We start from the raw sequence: 18,254 nt of genomic DNA, 5'->3' as shown, positions 1-18,254 counted from the left end.
GATAATAAATCATATGGATGTATAGTCTGATTTTCATATTCAAAAGCAGTAATGCATATTGCATTGAGCTTAGGAAAAAAAAAAAAAAAACCTGAAGCAAAAAAGATTGATCAGGAGTTTTCTAGCATTCTGTTGTTTTTCCAAGATTAAATGATAGTAGAAGACAAACAAGAAAAGATTAAGTGCCCTTTTATTGAAATAGAACTGCCCTTTCAACAAGGAGCTAGCTGATCTGAAACTGTAACAGGTTTATCAGGAGAAAAGCCAACCTGGCCAGGGAGCCACGTGGCCGTGATATGCAGCCTCACCTCCTAAAGTTGGGGAGGTGGTCTCATGATAACCAGGACCAGGAGTTAAAAAGAGCTTTGCTTCTTTGCTGTTTCTTATCAAAGGACGCTACTGCAGCAGGCTGATGACTTACAGCATTGCTGATGGATGTGAAAGGCTTCTGAAAGCAAAATGTGCTCTCCTGGACCTTCTTTCTGGAGTGCAAATGTGTTTAATGAAAACATGAAAAATCACGCCACTTTCCTTTGCCCAGCACATGCATGCAAAGAGGGACAGCCTGAAATCAGAGCATCCACCACACTGTGGTGACATGTGTGTAATTAGCTACTTGCTCATCTGGAATGGGAAAACAGACAGCATTTATGGCTAGGAAGCAACCAGAAAGAAAAAAAGAATTTCAGAATAATAAATGAATAAAAGAATTAACGGAAACACAGAAATTTGGGCACATGAGAAACTAAAGGGCAGAGGAACTACTTGGCATCCAGTGCAAGGGCTGGCACTACCCCCGAGAGGCAGCAGCAGAAATATGGCTCCAAGGAAGAGGAAACAGACCAGAAGCTTCAAGTAAGGAAGTTGTCATTGAGATGCAAGACTGGGCAACACCTGGGCTTTCCTTAAATTCTACAGTTGTAAAAGCACACAGTAAGAGGTGAAGAAAGTCCCATGTGCAGGAATGTGGGAAGTGGCCAGTCACTAATATGTCCAGGGCCAGGGAGACACTCTTGGGCACCCACAGCATCCCTGTCACTCCAGCTCAGCTCCACCAACCCCTTCTAGCTGCAGCCTCCTACTTCCCTACCACAACTCCTCTTAGCACTGCTGGAAGCAGCCAGATCTGTAGGTCCAAAAGGCTGCTTTGGATTTATATTAACATAAATTGCAGAACAACTTATTAAATTAATTAGAAATAGGATCCTGCTCACATCTATTCAGTAAACATGTTATTAATAATGTAATTAAGTAACACATTTAAAGTTATCTGTGTAAAACTTAAGACCTGTTCCAACAGCAGCAGAGTCTAGAGGTAGCACAATTCAGAAACACACTGTTAAAAGAAGAAAAAAAACCCATCATGCTACCTTCACCTTACCACAGCACTAGTACCTGGCAACCTGGCAAGGCATCTGAGGAAAAACCCAGAACCTGAAGACAACCAACACTGTCACATAGGCTCAAAAACTCTATGGTTAAAGGGTGTTACTGCTGCTGATGGAACAGCCCTTATCCTAATCAAATTAACTATACAGAAGGAACACACACCAGGAAGGGACAACTGAGCTTACAGCTGCCTGGCTTGGTTTTACAAGACAAAGCCAGAAAGCCCTGGACTACCATTGAGGCTGTCTAATTAAGGCTGTTAATTCTTGGCATACATTGTGCATTCAGTAGACCCATAACTGAGAGAACACGAAATGGAGCAGTACCCTACATTTTCTATAAATTTCTCCAAAGAAAAAAACATGTCACCAAACAGTAGAAAAGAAGTACCGAGCTAGAGCTTTTAAGCTGCCAAATCAAAATATGCCACGGCATAATGAAAACACTAGATTTTAATCAAAATTCTTGTAAATCAACCTTTAGTCAATTTGGAGAGTACCAACTGTGCACTTTGCTGGTGCAAAAGCAGATGCATGTTGTGAATGACAGATCTAGAAAAATTTGAAGAGCAAAGGTATATATGCATTAGCAGTAAACTCTAGATGTCTAAGAGATGAAAGTCCACAGCTACATCAGAATATAAAAATATATCGAATTGACAGCAAGAGTGACAAAACACTTCTATTTGCTACAGTGCAAGGTAGTTTGTCAAACAATGATCACTTTGTTGTAGATGTTGAGGAAAAAAACTCCCCACAAAACATTTTCTCAAAAAAGTATGTAATCCACCACAGGACAGATTTCTGTTCTCCATCCTTGCCCTCCTGTGCAGAGGATGAGTAGCGTCAATTCCTAGTGGCAGTTCAGAATGGGACTAAGGATGCAAGTACAAAGCACTAGGAAGACGTAAGAAATATGAGACTTCTAAAATGCAAATGAGACAAGTATGACTAGATTTTTCTTGTGCCTAATGATTATATTGAAGTTTTTCAAAAGTTTGATGATTTAATTTACACAATAATAGGAAAAATCATTTAGTAGTGGTCAATTCTTCTCAACAGTTAGCTCAGTTCTCTAACACAAAAATGTCCAATATCTTTAAGCCAAAAAAGAAAACAGTCTGTGTGCAAGACAAAAATGTTACCCAGCATCAGAGAGATTCAGCTTTTTCATCTTGTATTTTTTGACCAAGTACCACCTAAAGAAAATCTGAAAAGGCATTTCGCGTATGTAATTCATATTAAAACTCAAAAATAACCATCTGGAGAGCAACATAACAGTCCTGAGGGTCTACAAATTCTAAAACATTTTCCCTCTTCCTTCAGTTTCACCTCAATTCAGGACGCGGACATGATTTGCTTTATGACAAGCATGGTACCTCTCCACCAAGCTGGAGAGGAGAAAAAGCTCTGAATCAGAGACTTGGCTCTTGCATACTAGAGCTCTGCATTCTCAGCAGGCTTCACACTGCTCCCCCCACCAGTGCCCCAGCACAGAGCTCGAGTGATGTGGAAGGAACGGGTCTGCACCAGGTCATTCAGTGTATCCATAGTGCGGTGTTAGAGACCCTAAAGGAGGTGCTGAATTTTCATGCATCCTATGGGAGTGAGATTCCATACAATAGCTGTCTTACTCAAGTACAGGCATTATTTGAAAATGCTGTGACTGCAGGTTGTAAGACAGAGCAAGAAAGAATATCTACGTCTGAACAAGGCTTCCGTTTCCTCCCATTGGAATGACAGTGAATAAAGGCGACGAAAATTACAGCATGTGAATACTGGTGTAATTACTGAATGGTTCCCCACATAATTATGCAAAACAAATCTATCCATAAGTTAATGTAGCCATTTTCTTTTTGAAACAGAATTTTCATGCCATCCATCAGTCACCCAAAAACACAAACCTTAGATGACTTAAGTACACAGAATTTACTCATTTGGTCTGTAATATAAGCAATGCATGTGAGTAGAAATAAAGGTTTAATGAAACAAAATAACATACTCCACTAGGGAAAACATATTTTGCCCAAAGAAAAAACTAATGTAAGTAAGTGGAGGCTTGACTATTTGATAAATATAGCCCCAAAGGTTATATGTTTACTGAAAGAATATAAATATCGTAGGTGATGTAGATTTTTTTTCATTTGACTGGAAACATTAATTGCTTTCTAAATACAATAATATTCTTTCAACCTGTGAGGTCTCATTTCTTTTACAGCAAGAAGTAACCAATTACCTAACAAAAATGTTTACATTAATCACAATCACGCTATATTTTAATTTTTATACCACCAATTTTATTTTTACTTAGAAGTGAACTCCCTCAGGCATTCTTTTGTGCCGTTAATTTCTATCAGTGATAAAGTTCCCTTAAGCTTCTTTTAACATCTACTGGACATGACCTCATAAAATTTAATGCCACTCATTAACCCCAAGCACTTAACTTTACACAGTAATGTCAGGCATCTGACTTTTCAGTGCATGAGAAATCCAAGTGGGAACTGTTTGAGAGATACAAATTACAAATCACTTGAGTAGTAGGAAGAGCTGCAGTGAACAATATTAAAGGGTAAATCAAGACTTGAGCAAAAGTAGGGTTCTTGTGATGCCTTCTATCTAAAATTATAAAACATTTATACAAACAAGGGGGAGGCTGCAACGTGATTGTTTTGGCTTGTGAGGGGACTGAAATTGAGAGCTGAGGCTGAATGCCAGGTTTTTAACACTGTCTGAAGCAAATATGATGTGCAGTCATGTTTTCTCGGCTGTCCAGCAGCCTTCAGGCATTTGGGAGGAGCACAGGTGTTAGGAACACCTTACATTCTGCGAAGGCCACACACGAGCGAGACTGGGGTAAGCCAGAAGAAGCCGTTCCATCAAAGTGCTCCTCCCTTTTTTCCTGCAACAGCCTTGCCTAGGTTTAGCTTTAGAGTGTGGTTGTTCTTCCGATTTTGGTTATGTACCAAGAAAGCTCTCGGAGGGACAGCACTGTTTTTATTTTCCCCGAGATGCACAGATGGGTGATGTCTGCTTAACTCATTTAACCATATTTCCCAGTGGCTTCACACATGTTGGAGAAAATGTGGAAAATTCTAGAGGTGAATGAAAAAAAATACTTAACAACAATTTTCTGGCTTCTCTTGAACCATTCAAGGACATTTCTTGTGGGGAGTTGAAACTGAGTGACAGCCTGTCATGGCCCTGAGTGTAAAAAAAAAGGCACATTGTTAGGGGGAAAAAAAAAGTGGTTTATTTTCTATTTCTGTTGGCTCAAGAGATATCTAGGCATCCTCTGTGAAAAAGGACAGTGCTATGCAGCTAGATACATGAAACATGGCCCGTCGGAGTTCCTGATAGCAATCTGCTTATTCAGCTCTGTTATGAAAAACCCCCTCCCCTAGTCTGTAGACAGGGCATGCTTTTTCTTGGTGTCACAGGCTGTTACATTCTGGGTTAAGCAGTTGATGCTGTTGGAGCAGGGATCAACTTAACATTTCTATACAAATTATACAAGGTAGCTATAAATTGCTTCGTGAGAAGCCACGTGAGATTTGATGTGATGTCTCTAAGTGCTACAAGTTTATTTATTTTTCAGCAGCAAAAAGAGCTGGCTTTCAGAACTAAGCGGTAGCTCCTGAATTTACTGATCTTAACTGGAAAATATTTACTCTGCTACCCCATAAATCTAAACAGAAGGAAGCTGTTTTGCTGAAGCTTTATCTCCACAGAAAGGTATCTCTAAGCGAAAGGTAGGAATGACAGAATTGAGGTTTTCGCATGTGAACAACTGTGATCTCTGATACGAGCCCCAGCTCCAATTTCTCTGAATGACTGTTTTAGCTATAAACCACCCAGAACCAAAATCTACAGTCAATACACACTCCACACTATCGAAAATGTTTTTGCATCTTGCCTGCCACTGGTCTAAGATCACTTTAGCGTAATTACAGCTTGATGCAACATCAGTAAGTGTGCATCAGTTGGAAAAGTTTTTATTGCCTAATAGCAGGGAATGGTAATAAAGCAGATGTACACCAGGCCACATGACAATGGCATCCAATTGGTCTGTATTTGGCAAAGCAAAGTATTAATGTTTTATAAACACAATGTATGTTATACTTTTCTAACAATAGGGATGTAAATCTCTGCACAGCATAAACACTTGGGCTGATCAACACAGAGATACTGCTGTGATAGGTACTTTGAAGTTGTAGATAAGAGCTCAAGCTGTAAGATGCCAAAAAAATTGGAAGTTTATAAAGAATCACTGCCAGACTCTTAAATGTAGTAGCACTTGTGGGACTTTCTGTAATATAAATAGTAATTACCTTCAATGCAGAATGTATCTACAAAAATAAATATACTGGTGCATATACCAAAACTCGCAACTCAGTTTTCTATTTGAGAACCAAACTTTAAAATCTGTAAATTCTGAGTAAAACAACCCCCAAAATAATCTTTTGCTCAACACCCCCTACCATGCAGTGCCCAAATACACGTATACGTGTGCACGCACATACACAACTGCTCCGATATCCATACACAAACACGACAGTCTTAGTGTGAGGGCATCTACCCTGCAGACAATTCAATCAATCTCTCAAGTGACACTCACACGTGCCTGCACACACAAAAGCAGATGTGGCATTAAGATTTACAAAGTTATTGAAACTTTTAACAAGTAAAACGCATCTTTACTTAGCTACACCAGAATGAGGAATAAAGGGGTTTACATATGTTCCAATTCTAAACCTATCAATCAAACCCATGTTATTCCTTTGGGAGCTTATTTACATGCATATTTATCAGCCTCACATGCTAATTCCCTGCTGTTTTATGCCTGCGAGGCATGTTTATGAGTCATAATTGTTGATCTCATTTGATGTATTTCACTGAAGTAAGACATTATTCAGTTATGTGGCCTAATGTCAATGAATTATGATGACCTGATCTTCGAAATGCAACTTGCTCTTTAATTTTTATTAGAGCATTACTTATTCAGAAGAAGAAATACAGTAAAATGGAAGATTACATGTTTTTATAGCCATTTTACTTCAACATCTGATTTTTGAAACACTCCTCCCTACCTCTAGGCAAAGTTTTAAAAGTGCAATTCGTAAACACCAAATGAAAAGAATTTTCGCCTGAAATTAGTACGCATTTCTCAGAGTGGGACCTTTTATAGATGTTTTTATTTTGTTTTAACCAGCCACAAGACAGGCCTTTGGAGCACTGGCATATGGTTGCAAAAGAAAAACAACGAGACTCAATTCAAAACCCTCAAATTGTTCTTTGCCTTAACTTCATCGAAACTGAAACAAGATAGAGACTTCAGGGCAACTGATAAATGACTACTAAAGTAAGTTAAAAGTCCCCAAACTGACTCATCATCTTTAATGCAAAGTGGTGTCAGTATATAAACAGAAAATCACTTGATGATCAAAGTAAAGACCTAAAAAGGGAATAATTACAATGTGTACAAGCTTCATTGCAGTAGCCTGGGTTGTGCCATTAATGCCTATTTCTAGGTGGCAAGCCAGAAATGTTGATAACAGGTGGCTGAACATGGTACTTCTGCAGTTCTGCTCCTTTCACGAAGACCCATGCTGATCTTCTGACACTTCAAGTAATCTTCAAAGGTTTAAATTACCTTATGTAAACCTAATTAATAACATTTCTCAATAATCGCACCTTTTTTTCCTAACTTGATTATAGCATGAAGGAACCACAAAGTAACTGTTCATTTCTATTCTCTTGCAGCAAAGACTTGGTACTATTGTAGTAAGCATCCAGGCTGTAGGATCCAGTGTAAGTTGCTCCTTATACTAGGCTAATAGGAAATTACCACTGCAGACATAATCTACTACATGATTTTCAGATGTCCCCACTTCCTATCTTAATATTCAGTATTGCTTTAATGCAATTATTATAATTTAAGTATGTTCAAAAGTTTCCAAGTTGCTGCTCTGAGTTACAGCTTTAGCAAGGAACAGAGTAATACGCAGGAAAATGAAACTATCTTTAGCTAAGTAATGTAAATTCAAAATGCAGGCTCATTTTTCCATAAGAATCTCAAACTGAATATGACAGATATGAGTAAGTGTCTTTGAAATCACAGAAAACCTGCAAGTATCTTCCTAAATTTGTAATATCTAGAGGACTTGAAGTATCATAAATATAACATTAATTCCAAGACAAAAAATCCTCAGGATATTTTTCATGTCCAGAATTAAATCAGTGGTTTTCATTTACATAGATGCTTTTACAAAAATAGAATATATTTTTCCTGTAAAAATTAAATATATGAGAAAGTGTGAAGGACCATTTAATACAGGCTTTATGCGCTCTTTTTTAAAAGTGAAAAGGAGCATTTAATCCTTTGTTTACATGGTGCTTTTCCAAATCAGAAGTTTGCTTCTGACAGGCATATAATACAAACTAGTTTCTCTAAAAAACCTAAAAATCTTCACTTGAACAAGTAGTTATTCTAACGGCACAGTTACAAGGGTATAACTTTAGTTCATGCAAATGCCATAACTAAAACTGTTATATGTTCATCATAAATACAAATTTACCAAATACATTAAATTTAATTCTGCAGAAAAATGTCAATTCCATAACTTTTCAAACAGAATTTTTCACTAGTTATTGTCACAAGAACCCCAAAACAGAGCAAGGGTTTTCCACAGTGTAAGCTCTAATTTACAGCCCTTCTTTCTTTCAAATTCAAATAAGCAAAAGACACAAACTCATCTGCCTGGGGTACTTTTAATTTTTTTTTCTTTTTTTTTTTAGAATAACAAGAATTGATGCTACACTTTTTCTGTCAATAAAATCTTTATCTTAGTGAGCTAATAATGTTGTGGTGACCCAGCTGTAATAATTTGTACACTTTTGCAAAGAAGTATTTTCTTTCATACTTCAATAAACAATGAACCAGTATTGGGTCACAGAAGTTTGGAGGTGGCCCTGTGGCTCCATATGCTTCTCTTCTCTATTAAGATAACATCTGTTCTGGCCACCAGTCAGCAAATCAAATTTGATGAGAATTCATCTGTGTGCAAAATAGAAATACCCAATAATGGACAGATTTATGTTTCATTGCTCCACCTCTTAAATATTTCAAATTTTAAGAAACAAAACCAACGATATCTTCCAAAATTGCAACTAACATATAAAAAATGTATCCCTTTATGATGAAATTCAAAACACTATCAGATCATTGCAAACATATTTTCACATGTATTACATGATCTATCCCGTCAATTGCACTTAGTACTGAAACACTATACAGTTCATTTTTCCTAAGGTTAAATCATTGATTCCATTACAAATCCAATTTCTCAGAAGAAAAGAATTATCACCACCATAAAAAGCTTTATCTGGATGAAGTTTGTGCCTTTTAACTTCTAGGAAGATCAAGAATAATAATTTGTAATGGGATATCAAGATTTAGTGGAAAAATTTATCATACAGGCTACTTGCTAATATTTTGGTTATATAGTCCCAGTTGCACTAAACTGGATGGGATTTGTTCAAAAATTTGAGCAGAGTCTTTCTATTCCAGAGTTCATGTATTATTGTTTATCACTTTAGTATCCAAGCAAAAGATTTAACTGCCAGCTCTTTGTACAGAAATAAGGTATTTCGAATTTATCACTAAAGGTGTAAAAGACCTCCAAGGTCATCGAGCCCAACCTTTGACTGAACACCACCATGTCAAGTAAACAATAGCACTGTTGCACTTGTTTTGAAAAACTCCTGTGAAAAGTATTTTCCCTCTTTTTAAGACAGGACCTGGCAATGCTAAGAAACAATACTGTGAAATAAATAAGCATAAATAAATCACGTTTGACAATTAGTTCATTAAAGTGGAGTAGTATTCCTTAGATTTGTAGCCAAATAGTGTTTTAATAGTAACACCCATATATATCTGTACTGAGACACCATTTTTCAAAGGTTCAGGAATAGTTTAACATATTCAAAACATTTTATTTAATTACTCAAAATACTGAAAAGGTGACAATGATCTATGTATTCTGAAATACTGTTCACTTCCATTACCAAAAATACTTTTAGTTGAAATTTCTAAGATGATATATGCTTATTCAAGTTTGTATATAAAACATGAACAAGTTGTGTGTATGTGTGTTCTGTACCAAGTTACACTTTTTTAGTTAACAAGCTACACGCCTCACAAAAACTGCCTGGAAGAAAGAGCTGAAGGATGGCATCATCACTGATGCAGTGTCCTGCACCTTGAATGATGCGGGTCAAGTTCCTGGCCCTGATACCTACCTCTTGTATGAATGAGCTATATCATTTCACCAGCTTCAAATTCCTTTTTGCATGAGAATATATAATCTGGCTATTCTTCCTACAGCAGTTATGAGAATGAATTTCCTTGCTTCTTTTGTATATGACATCTTCTAAAAGGATGAGGAAAGCACACAGATGCAAAACAAACATCCCAAGTCCCACTTCCCTTTTCAAGCCGATCAAGTGAAGGAGCACAAATTGCATCATAAGCTTGTGTGGTTGTCACAAATGGTGAAAATAAGTTTCATTTGCTATATCCTTTTGTGTCATTTGTGCTGTGGTTGAAATGCTACAGGCACATGATTACTGATGTAGTGAACTAAACATGTAACATGATGAAGAAACTCAACAAGATACTTATCAATACCTAAAAGATATTCTAGATCTGACAGAAGCGTTCAGTCCTGTGTATGTGTCTACATACATCCATATAAATCAGAAGCTTAAAATAGTCAGAAACAAAACCCACTGATAGTTCACTTAAACAAAATAAGATTTAAACATAAGCTGGCACACATGCCTGTGAAACGTGATGGTCCTTGTCTAGTATTGCTCAGATTTGAGCTAGTTTGCTATTTTGTTGACTGTGAAAAAAGAGAGACAAAAGCAGAAAGGCTATCCACATTTTTCTCTCTCTCCCCCATTTTGGTGCTCATGTTTAGAGAGAAAGGTGTTCTCTTATTATCCTGTATATTTAGCCTTTTTAAAATTATTCAGTATCTTATGAGCAAAATGAAGATTTTGACTGACTTTAAGAGTCAGTTATATGCGTTCTGCCTTTGCATGGCCAAATCTTTACACCAAATGCTTGAAATCTGAACACTCCCAAAACAGGAACCACAACTAACCACAATCCAGTACTCTGGGCTAAATGACTGCTTTCCTTAGACAATAAGGGCACTCAGGCTTTACCTTTGCAGTCAATTGGAACTTAGCCATTAATTTTAATAGGGTCAGGATCAGGTCCCTGACTCTTTTGACATCAAAGAAACATCTTTCACAGTCATTTTGTTATAAATAATTAAAGCTGATTAGTAATAATAAGGTACCTTAACCAAAAAGGTAAACAGTGGAGACATTTATTATCAAAGTAAGAAAAGAAAATTAGAATAACCTCCAACACTTTTGTATGTGCAATTCATCAGGAAACGTTGTAAAAGAACAAAAACAAATGTTGGCTCATTCCAGAGGTTCTTTGTCATCATTAATGTATTCAGGTTTTCACAGCTGAATTGCTGTACTTTGAAAAGATTTTAATGAAAGGAAACTCAAATTCAACGTTCAAACAAAGCTGTCAGGTTACCAAGATTCGTATTTGCTTGTATGTCCAGAAAATGTTTTATCCTTTTTAAAAAACCCTTTAGGTTAGAAGTATTATTATTCCTTTGCTTTCAATTTGTAAACAACAGAAAATAAGCTTTTGTTAAGCAGCACATATTTATTTATTTATTTGCTATTGCGAAGCTGAAACCAGCACTTAGAAATATCTGTTCCAAAGCGGAGGTGAAACTACCTGGTACAGATATTTTACTTCATTACTAGTTCTGTTCCTCAAATTGATACAAATGGCCTCCTTCTGTTTCTGTCTGTCTGCTTGCCTGATCAGCGGAGCTAATTGTCAGAGCTGGGGAGATCTCCTATACCTAAACAGAAGATATGCAGTTTGTAACCTGCTTAATTTGCCTTATGTCCTGGATGGCCCTCAGTATGTTGTTCATTAAAGTATCAGCTGTTTTGGCTGTCGCAGTGGCAACCTAAGCATAGGCCTATTTTTCTTTGTTAAAAGGCCAGATTGCCAATAAATAATACACATCTTACCAGATAATTTCTTATCACTTAAATATGACAGTACTTTAGTTCTCTCCCCTTTCACAGGTCTTAGTTTTGCATGTCCAAAGAGGACGAGGACAGGGAGTACCCTGGGTACCACGGAGGCTAAGGAATAAGGCTTATTAGTCAATCAAAAGCCTAAAATTGAAGCTTTGCAGAATCACTTTAGTGAAAGTAGGTTGAAACCTTCTCTTTTTAAAATAAGGAATTCCAGGTCTTTATAAATGTCCACATACATGAAAGACAGGGTAGATCCCATCTGTAGTGACATATTTCTGTTATATAGAACAATCAATTTCTAATTCAATCAAATTTGTGACAGTAAAGCTCTTTAAAAATGTTTTAACATACATTTAATCTCAGATACAGAGGTCTGTAACATCAGCTAGCTGCACACAATTCATACACTGCTTTGTAAATTACAATCTTCTGTATGTCAGGACAGAAGTGAACCCAGACATTTAATTATTATCCTGTACCAATCATGCTGGCCTCAGCTAGAATTCTGATTTACTAGTCTTTTATTATACATACACAAGTACAATCAAATGTGCACAGTTCAATTTTTTCAAATAAAGAGAATCTGCCTTTTCCATATGTAGGAGATACAGCCATTTAACATCATTTGATCATTGCCTGGAAACACTTAATATGTGAGGTGTTTATGGCTAGTAACCTTGATATTATATTTTTGTGTAAAGTCTGAGTAAAATATTCAAAAGAATGATTTTATTCCCATTCTTAGCTTATGTATGACTTTTTTATAATGAACTAGTTTTAAACCACTTTTAATTACATTTACAGGGGTTGTATTAAAAATGATTAGTCTGTCTTATTTTGCTGTTCAGTTACTACAGTTAAAATGAAAATTTCTTCTTGGTATCTTAGGTTCTCTAAGCATGTAATATTTATTAAAAACAATTAAAATTTCTTTTTCATTTAACTTGCATTTTTTCCTTTCATACTGCAAGTAGTATGCTACATGTGTTCTAGAAAGCGAGATGAGAGCCAACTACTTGATTTTTAACTTGGATTTGAGAAAAGCTAGGAAAAGAAAAAGAAATGCTCAAATCAGCCTCTCCCAAAGTAGGGTCACAAGGAGTTGTTAAAAGAACGACATGAAGCCGACAAGTGATTTATGCCAGTATTCAGGCAGAGCTATATCTGGAAAGACCTGGAAACTTCCAGCTTAGATGACTGAACTGAGGTACTGTGCCAGTGTCATTACTGAGAATGGTCTTGTTTTCATATAATGATTTAGAGTGAAACTTCCAAAACGAACATTTTTAATTTCATTTAGATCAAGAGAATTCATAGGTGCCCAGAGAAGTTGTGGATGCCCCATGCCTGGAAGCGTTCAAGGTCGGGCTGGAGGGGGTCTTGAGCAACCTGATTTAGTGAGAGGTTCTCTGCCCATGGTGGAGGGGTTTGGAATGATCTTTAATGCCTCTTCCAACTCAAATCATTCCAAGAACAGACATCACTGTCCAGAAGGTCTTCCCTAGTATCTGCCGTATCAACCACTGAAGCCAGTTACCCATGTCACAGAATAACCTCCAAACTGGAATTAATAATGTGCAACTCATGCAAAGCCACCAAAACCCCCATATCTACGAATTCTAGAGAGGAAAATCCAGCTCTGGAATCCAGTATTTCACAAGTCCATAGCAGCTACTCACATTTGCTCCCACAGCTGAAGTAATTAAAAATACTCCTGCAATTCCTGAATACAAATTTGCAGTAAGGCACTGAAACCAAAGGGCCCACAAGCAGCAAATTTCTAAGAGCATGTCAACACCTGTACAAATACAGTCTTTCAAGTAAAAATTGTACCATGTGATAGCTATTTTCAACTAACTATATTAAATATATGCATTTTTAAACATGCATAGCTTTTCTGTTAACTGATGTCTTAATAAAAATATCTAATACAGAAAAGAGGAAAATGAAGAGTTGTAGGGAAGCAGCTAGTGACAGCCTGAGCTAGCTCAAGATATACTGTGTTGCTCCAATAGCCTTTGTCACTACGATCCTGTTTCAGCTCAATTAAAAGCAAGCTAAACAGCAGTTATTATTAATAAATGAATATTAAAATGCTTGTTATGTTAGCATATGGCGTTTGAAGATGTAAAAACCATTCTTGCTTTTATTCATCCAATATGAAGTGAAACAGACTGAGGACAGCCCCTTCTCCTCCAGCATACCTGTGCCTTTAATGAAGAAGCCAAGCCCTGGAGGAGAAGCACAAAGGTTTTGAACAGGACCATGAGCAAGAACTGTGCAGGTGGGGCACAATGAAGATTTCTGGCCGAAGGGTAAAACTCGCCAATGAAGGACACAGGGCTTTTTCAGGGCCTGGTGTAAACCACAGCATGGAACCCCAAAGACAGTAAGAAACAATCACAGCTGTTCCAGCATAATGCAAAGAGGTTCTCTGTTCCAGTCTCGACTTTTTAATGAAAACACACAGTAGCATGCATATTTAAAAGGACTCTTAAAAACGCAATGCTACACTTCATGTATATGTCACTCCCTGGGGAGAAGATGAAAGAATACACATTATAGGACACACATGATGTCATACAATACGCTATCAAAAAATATTTGATAAGAAAATAATAAGTCTTCGACAACTCACTGTATTTGCATTCTCAATTGCTTTTACCTAGGGAAGTACTTCTCACACAGAGAAGTGTAGACCTCTGTGGTTTTTTCCTTTAAATGAAATGATCTCTAAAAACAGAGGTAAATAAACACTGTACAGGGCAATTCCACATTAGCACTGAATACCCGAGTGAGGAGGGTTGTAAGTGGAAAAAAAACCCCAACTTACAACACTGAGTAGCTAAGGACCAATTAGAAGGTAATACAATTTTTTGACAGTAAAAATTCACTTAACCCTGTAAGGAACGTCAAAGGCCAAAACAGTCCATGTGAATTCCACTTAAGATTTGGGAAAATTACTTGATAACGCATGGGTCCTGCTTTGTTCAGAAAAGATGGCATTTACTTTATTACTTCATTCCCCTCTGTTTTCTACTTGTTTTCTGTGTACTAATATAAACCAGGTATCTCAAACTTCACCCAAGGTATCTCCATGGAAATACTTTCTAGTGATCAGGGCTATGAGGTTAACACCAGAATAGCATAATTGTCCAAAGACAAGCAACGGAAACACACAGTATATGGCCAAAATGGAAATATGAGTGTTCACTTACCATCTCTCACATTTCTTCATGGCAGGCTTGAGAATCAGGTGGGATGCAATGGTAAGTATGAATTGGGGAACTTATCTGTCTCAATTGCATTAATTTCAGTCACACACTCCAGTAGTTATCTTTGTCCTTCTAGCAACATCAGCCTTCTCTGTCCTCACCACCAGCTATAGCCTTTACACATGAAATATATCCTGCCAAACTGCAAATCCAAAACACTCTGACCCATTAAAGGTTTCCCCTTTTCTTCTATTAAGAACAAAGAACACATTACATTTTTCTATGTGAAGTACGCTATTAAATAATAGCTTGTACACTAATTAAAGCAAATGTAATTGTGAGAACACACTGACATTGTTAAAGTAAATTACCCAATTTGTTAATAGTTTCATTTCAAGTGACCTTAATTGTATTAATTGTGATATTGAGCAAACTAAATTGAAGAGTATTAAATGCATTGTTCCAGTCTGTCCTTAGAGGATCAACTTTCTCATTATATCAATGAAATGGGAATACTACCTACCATACTCCTCAAAACTTTTGTTGGAATGTGGTGGATGCTGTAACTTGGAGTAAAAATTTACAGCAGCAACAGTTATATATAATAACCTAGTTATTCCATTTCAATGTAAGAGAAACCTCAAGCATTTCAAAGTCAGAAAAACAGTTTGTCAGATGCAATACACAGGGAGAAGGTACAACAATAATGTTTCTGAAATTTCATTCAGGTCTTATAAAGTCTCTGCTGGAGACACAACTAACATTCACCAATTTCTCTAAGAAAGATCCCTGTTTCAGAGAGGATCACTCAAAAATATAAAATATTGCTAGAATAAACTGAATAATAGCATGATGATTCTTAGAAGAGAAAATGTAGCAGCAAGATGTCATCAACCTACTATAGTCAAAAGAGAACATAATAATGCACACATACACAGATGCATGTAAATTAAAATACAACCAGATCCACAAGAAACAATCAAAATTTAAAATTTCTTAAAAGAACTAATATCTTCCATTTGAAGTATTAGATTGCAAAAGTGAAAATCCCTGCCATAAATTTCTTATCAACTATTTAAAAATGCTATTTTAAAAAGCATGTCAAAGTGCATATATGCCATGTCCATCTTTTATATCTTGAAAAAAAAAATCAGACATAAGGAAAATAACATAGGCCAAATTAATCAACAGTAAAGGATGAAAATACTATCTTAATGGATTTTAAAGAGAGAGAGAAAAAATCTTTAAAGACGTATTCTGATTTTTTTAAACTTGCAAACAAGCACATTCTCACGGCTCATCATAACTCAAGATTCAAAGTTTATCAGTCACATAAAATTTGGAGAGCTACCAATGCCCAGACCTTTCTCCAAATGACACTTACCTCATCTGTAATGATCTACTTTCATTTGTTCAGCTAGGTAACTGTCTCATGCCTAGCATCTGCAACATTAATCCTTGCAGCTGTTCCTAGTGAACCATGTCTTATTCTTCTCAGGCCACTTCTCCAAAATCTCAAGAATACTTTGAATTTTACATCTACTCTCCATTGTGTCAACAGTCCTATCCTAAATAAACCATGTTTTCTCTCTATTCCTTCACTGAAATGTTCATAAAAGCACTGAGTACTACTACATTCAATCAACATATTTCTGGAATCCCATCCAATATACCCTTTCAAGCTGACAGCAAATGAACAAAAAGTAGTCAATGCATGCAGTTTTCCAAACAGCTATACTTAAGACCAATCCATGTATTTTTGAGATTTCTTTCATTTTATGAAAACTGTGAGAGACTTTCTTAACTCCAGCTGGACATGACATCTCCTGGTTCTCCCTCAAGTTTTGGTATCGGTTGCACATACCAAAAATACAATACTTCATGTAGATTAACAAATCTGACTAGCTCAGTAATTAAATATTTATTTTCAGCACCCTTATCATTTCTGTGTTTTTTTCAATCACCTCATCTCAGTGAAGGCTTTTATCCCTTTGCCTCCAAGGTAAGCATTCAGCAAGGCTTCAAAAACACAATTCAGTTGTCCTGATATTCTACAATATTGCACAGAACATCTCCGATGGACCACCTCTCCACCATATTTCTGTGATTCATGATAAAAAAAAATTAAGATACCGTTTTTCACCAAGTTGATTCTGTATCACCCCTAAAACTTAAGACTGCATTGAAAAACCTTCTCTTGAAATAATTTTGTGAAAGCAATGATGGACAGACTGTGTGGACGGGAATGACTGCATATTTTGATGCCCAAAGAGCTAACACCGACCAAGCAAACGCTTTATTTAAAATGAAACATTAAAACTTCAAAGACGTATTCTGGATATATAAAGTTTCAAATTAAAATGCACTATGTGTTTCACAGCAAAAAAGCCTATGAAGATGAAATGGATGCTTTATATAAAATATTTACATAGATAGAACATAAAAAATGTACCATAGTTGGTAACCTTTATGACTTGGGGAACCATGTATTTACATATCTTTATCCTCGCATGTGCGTATGTGTGTGTTGTGTATATATTTTTAACAGTTGACAGCTGTTTTAGAGCATACAGAGATGCCAAGCTGAATGAGGGTCTTGATTACTTCAAGATTAGCTATCTAAAGTTTCTATTCATTTTAAGTGTTGTTAGTGCGAAGAGTCATTAGTCACTTCCTTGTCTCATAGAACATCAGCATACATTTACATTGTTAATGAACATTTGGGGTAAATGAATTAATGGCACTTTTAAACATCAATTCAATCCTAATAACTTTGTATGTCATAGAAATGTTAAGGTTGGGATAAAAATGAGAGAAACCTTTTCAGTCAAGGTAACTAATCGCTTCTGGGCACAATAAAGGGTAAAATTAACTTACAGTGGTTTTTAACAGGGTGAAAATTTTGCTTTTTCCTGAAACAGAGTTGAGAGAACTGCCAATATTTTTTTTTAAAGAAAATCGAAATCAGAAGAAAATGTTCATCTTTTCCTTGACTGGGGTAGACTAGAAGCAAACTGTTTTTCCTCTTGAAAATGGTTATTATTTTAGGTTATTGAAAAAGATTATTTTCAAATTTCTAAAAATATGTACAAAAAAGCATTTAGTTGATCAGGTTAAAATGGCTTCATATCGTTAAGACGTCAAATATAATAGAAAAGAAACACTGACCTAGAAAAGCTATTCCATTTAATTGTCAGGTTTTAAAATACTTTCCCCTAGATGTACATTCACATTTTCAAACATTAAAGAAGCTTTATAAACCAATGAAGAAATAGTGAAAAAATTAACTCAAAGGGACAATGAAGTTTTACCAATATATTTTGAAGCAAAACATCAGCTTCTTCTAAACTGAAGTAATAAACATGACTGAGCAAAACTTGACATAGCTTTTTAATAAACACTAGTAAACAGATGATTTATAGACAGATACACTCACAGAGAGTAGTTGATCTGGGTGAGGGACTTAGAAAATGTGACAAAGTTGTTTCAACTCTGTAATTTA

At 36.2% G+C, this 18,254-nt stretch overlaps 1 protein-coding gene across 9 annotated transcripts in view; it reads right to left on the bottom strand.

Annotated features, from left to right (window-relative positions):
- The window catches only part of TBC1D5 (TBC1 domain family member 5), a 317,984-nt gene that overhangs the window by 167,071 nt on the left and 132,659 nt on the right, over nucleotides 1–18,254 (bottom strand). The gene's annotated exons all lie outside the window — the stretch shown is intronic.

Source organism: Corvus hawaiiensis, chromosome 1 (genome assembly GCF_020740725.1).
Source record: "Corvus hawaiiensis isolate bCorHaw1 chromosome 1, bCorHaw1.pri.cur, whole genome shotgun sequence".
In the NCBI taxonomy this organism is placed as follows: domain Eukaryota; kingdom Metazoa; phylum Chordata; class Aves; order Passeriformes; family Corvidae; genus Corvus; species Corvus hawaiiensis.
Note: the sequence above shows the minus strand (reverse complement) of the source record. Positions and strands in the feature narration are given on the sequence as shown.